Here is a 5,480-nt window from a genome sequence, read left to right on the forward strand (position 1 = left end):
TTTCCAACAGCTGATCGAGACTCCGCCATATCGTCTGCATCATTAACCTATATAGCATATACACTGTGGGCTACACACTTCATTTGCGTACAAAAAGGCCCTTAATGTGTTAAGCGGTACTCAAACCTCTACTTAAGTTAGGCAGGGCTTTAAGTGTCACTTAACGTTAAACTTGAAGAAATTCAGAATGGTTTTAAGTATACTTAACCCTCCGGTGGGCGCGCCATGTCGAGACATGACTGGCGCCACCCTACCATCCGCTCTGGTAATCTTCAATTGGAGTTTCTCTACCAACAGAGGAAGGCGCCGTTCTTCTGCCTTCCTTTCTCTGCATACCAGAGGCGTTTTTCCATATCTTTGCATTCTTGGGGTGACTGAGTCACCCCGCGCGCCTTCTCGTGTAACTATTTTTTTTTATGCTTACGTTTGTGCCTACTATTAGTTCTATCGCCGATCACTACTATAGCAATAAAGTTTGATTGTTATTTAATATTTATATAGATTCATCACGCCATTTATGGGATAAACAACAACTTCTTATTCTATTCGTGAAAATAAATAAAAAATATACATTTCTAAACTCAAAGACACAAACAAGGGGCCCGTTCCGAAAGTCGCACGAGTTTAACGCGTTACACGAGTTATGGTAACTGGCTGTCCCATAAGTGCTTCCCTGCATTTCGTGAGGTTCATTATGCTGTCCTAAAAGTTGCATTCCGTGCGTCTCGTGAAAGAACGAGATTCACCAAACGCACGGGCCAGGAGACTGGTTTGTTCGGTGAGAATCGTCAGCAGCTTGCAGACCTCGCGCGTGCATGATGACTTCAAACTGAACTAGTTCGGAAAATGTATTATAATTTTAACAGAGAGCGATGTGAAGCAACATGCGCAAGATGAGTGTGCCATAACTGTTCTTACAATGTGATTAAAATGAGTAATAATGTTCACAGCAGAGTTTATTTCTGCCTTCCGCTTGACGCCATGCAGAAAATTTGTATAAACAAGACGCTGCGCCTGCGCTTTCGTCTAGAGCGTCCCAGAAGTCTGAAAAATAACTGGTTTCACCAGGTTCACGAGGCCAGTTACTTTCGTTCGATTCGTTTGTTTCATTAAGATTTTCGGAATGCACCCATTGTACACCCAACGGCGAAAGAAAAAGTAAGCGAATTGTCCACCACAATTTTCATTCGGTCTGAACTATAGTCAAACCCAGATATTTCTGTCGCCATCGGCGCAGTAGAACGGGAGAACCAGTGTTGCTAATCTGCTTAATAGAAAATTCGCTACAGTGCACCGAGGCACAGCTGTTCGTAGAACAAGGAAATTAGAGAACTCAGCTCTATCTAACGTTGAGTTTTAAACGCCATGCATTATAACCAGGGCTAGGATTTATATGTGGTAACAAGTGGCTTTATATGTACATACATATGGACTAAAACCCCTAAATGTGGACTAATCCTTGTGTAAAATTACCCAAAATGATGTATAGAAGACTTCTTCATAGTGATTTCAAATAAAATTAAACATTTTTTTATTTTTCCATTGCATTAATGAACCTGGTGGAATTTTAACTGTTCACTCCCAATAAGCCCGTCCACACTGGTACTGGAACTGCAACGACATGTGCTGCACAACTGACACTACCACTGGTTTGAGAACTAATAACACTGTTCTACACACATTTTGTTACAGAATTGAGAGTACCCTATCTTTACTAATATGAGGATGCTGATTACGGAAGTGTTTAAAGTGGAGGCAAGGGTGCCGATTTCCCAAAATTTCTGTGGGTTCATATCAATGGCGGTTAGATCTGTAATTATCAAGTATTGTATACTTTAAACAACTTACATGCACAATGATTGCAAGAGGCAATGATATTATCAACACGTTACTAAAAGAAAATACCACATTCATACAAATTAAAATGAAAAAATCTTCATAAATGCAAATAATTTTAATTGTATTGCAGAAAGAACTATGCAAGGATTTTGTTGTGAACAGAAACTACAAAATTACTAACTTTATATACCAAATAATAATAATAATAATCATGACATGTTAACTTTCAACATAAAACACATTCCTTCTTACATCATTTGCACTTATGAATTTGTAATTTTGGTAATGTCAATATTTTTAGTCATTTCTTTATGAACATGGAAAATTGCCAAATCATTCAATCTTTTTTGGGTCATTGTTGACCGCAAAAACGTTTTCAATCATCTAAGTGCTGAAAATGACTGCTCAGAGGTACAAGAAGTAACAGGTATAGTTAAAATCACCCGTACAAACTTCACAAATTATGTGAGCATTTCATGCATGGGACCACTGTTTTCTCTATTTAAAGTATTTGTAATGTCTGACAAGTTGGCCACTTTTTCTTTGTTCGTTCTGCACACATCTAGAAACATGTCCCTGTGCAATGTTAGCTTGTCTTTATCAAAGTCTGTCCCATAGAACTGCAGAATTCGATCAGCACCAATTTGACCGATAGCAAAAGTTTCAAGTTGTGAAATAAGTTCCAAAACCTTTGTTTGAAATATACGATTTAGCGAATCCACAGCCACATCAATTATTTCAAAAAATATTTGTCTGTACATTTCCTCCGGCATTTGATACGTATGAGGATCACTACCTTCATCCTAGCGTTTTGGCATCTTCCTTTTTCTAAGCAAAACTGGTTCATCAATGTTCAATTTCTCCGCTTTCCTCATGGTTTCATTCCACAACTCAAAAAATATATCCCTTTGTGAAGCTAAACTTGCAGACAAAGTTTCCACCAAAGTTTTGATTTCTCGGTATGACAATGATTTCTTCTGAAAAGAAGAATGAAGTTGTTCAATCCTGCCGAAAACTGAAATTAACATTTTCAGGAAAATAAGAAATCTGAATTGATGTAGGTTTGAAAAATATGCACTAGCCTTCCCACCGACTTCACTTTTTTATTCTGACAGATCTTCCAAAAATTTCAAGAGAACGTCATAATTACTTTCCAACGATTGTAGTGATTTTACCCTCACACACCACCTTGTGGGACAGAATGGTCGCAAAGTCAGTCTGGGAATGTTTTTTACAACACGATCTTCGTTGTCTTCTTGTAGCGATTGAAACACTGCTAGCCTCTTTGGCGAATGTTTTACAAATGATATTAATTCACGATGAATCATCAGAAAGTCTCGCACATAACTGATACCTTGCATCGCATCTTGCACTACCAAATTCAAATTATGCGCCGAACAATGAACAAATATAGCTCTCAGCTCCAAATGAGTAATCCTACTTTGTAATCCTGTTAAATGTCCACTGACATTACTCGCGCCATCATAACATTGACCACGACAGTATTTTATGTCGAGAGATAAACGTCTTACGACATCCTGGACGACTTCAAACAATGTCCTAGAACTTGTTGAAGCTACTTCATGGAAGCCCATAAACACTTCTTCAACTTGCAGATTTTCATTGACAAATCTGAAGCATATGGATATTTGTTCCTTCACTGATATGTTGGAAGTCTCATTTACAATGAGAGAAAAATATTGTGCCGCCTTAATAGATTTCACAATATTTTGCTGTACATCGCTGGATAATAAAGAGACAATTTCATTCAATATATCGTGAGAAACTCACTTATATGTAGTTCGCTGCAGCCAAGATTTCAACTCAGGAGCATCTTCTGCTCTAAGCAGCAGCAACTGATGAATATTTGATGCTTCACCGGTGTGACCCCGAATTGCTATTCCTTGCTGACTTAAAAATTGGAGGGATGTTATTATCTTTAAAATTGCCTTGCGTGCATTCTTAATATCTCCTCATTTATGTGTTGAGATAAGAGATGACACATTGGTTCCTTGTTTCGTAGTTGCCAGAGCAGTCACGGACGAACGACGAAGTGTACATTTTTCATGAACCCTGAAACGTTCAATTGCCTTTTGCAACTGGGAAAATCCATTTCGAACAAATGCATTACACGAATCCCTGTCTGCAGAAGCAGCAGTTGCCGACGGAAGCACTATACTGGAATCAAAAGCGTTTTTACACACACTACAGAACACTTTGTCAATTCTTTGTCGTAATAAATCCAAGGAAATGTATTTTTCCATCCTCCATGGTATGACCTGCCTCACGATTTCTTGACACTTGTTGCTAATGTAGCTACTACAGGAACTGGCAGAAGACACATTCTCGGGTTCCTTATTTTTTGACTGAACATGTTTTTCACTATGTTCAGTGTCAGTAATATCCACCTGTGATGACGACGACAAACGTATGACGAATTTATCCATAGCAACTAGCAAACCTACTGTTCGAATTCGAAAGTATGTAAAGAAGCAATACTCAATATTGTGTTTCAGCTTTCCACACTGCAATGTCCCCCGGTTGTACACCAGTCATCACAAAGTTAGTCCGCTACTCCTTTAGTCGGGAACATGAGAATCTGCAAATCATCAGGGCTTGCTGGGTAGAAAAGAAACACAACACTGTTTTCAAAGTTAAAACGCAGTTTTATAATCGCGTATATTTCATAATCACTTACCAGTAAAACACTAGAACATTCAATACTAATGTTGGGCAATTCCCTCACATATAGCGAAAGTCAGGGAACATAATTAATTGCTTACTTTCAACTTATCGGCAAGAAGAAAACTCGGAAACCCAAAATCTATACTTGAATTCCCTCCGTTTCCAAGTTCTTATTGATTCTTCACCTTCACCTGTTTCTCAATCTGTCTGTCGTCAGGTGAGAAATATTCAGGTTGGTTCACTTCCTCTGCTGAGATGAGAAAGTGACGTCAACACGAACAGATTTTGACGTATTTATAAACATATATAAAAGTTCCAACTACAACTGTATCAATCTAACTATAATTGTCTGTGACAACTTGCACATTATTTGAAGTAACAAACATTTTAAAAATCTTAACTTCTTACAAATATAAAACCTTAAACTCTCAGGTTCGTTACAATTGCCCCTCGTCCGGGGAAATTTTTTGAATAAATTGTAATTTACAAGTTCTGAAAAAATTTTGAGTACACAATGAAACTTTAAATGCAGAAATTATCTTGACACTAAGTCTACTTCTCCAACCAATGCTTCTCTTCATTCGACAACAACTCAGAAGGAACGTAGTTTGTAGTATCCAAAACAAAATACAATCCAGGATAGTTAATCAGCCAATAAACAGTGAATTCAGGCAATGATTTTTTTTCCATGATGGTTTAATAGAACAGCAGGCTTCCATATATCTAGTTTCTTCTCCAGAAAGACTTTGTAGAAAACGGTATAGGGTTCGATAAGCAATGAACTGAAACAGTACTTTCCTATAGCACTTCAAACTCAACATTCTTCTTGCTTCTGGGTTTCTACAATAATGCCTTTAAATTCCACACCAGCAATATAATAACTCCTCCTTATAGGAATCAATCCAAATATTTACTATATGAACCTTCTCTGAGAGGTCTACGGATTTATATATCCA

The sequence above is a fragment of the Lepisma saccharinum genome, chromosome 8 (genome assembly GCF_977018435.1).
Source record: "Lepisma saccharinum chromosome 8, izLepSacc3.1, whole genome shotgun sequence".
Classification (NCBI taxonomy): Eukaryota; Metazoa; Arthropoda; class Insecta; order Zygentoma; family Lepismatidae; genus Lepisma; species Lepisma saccharinum.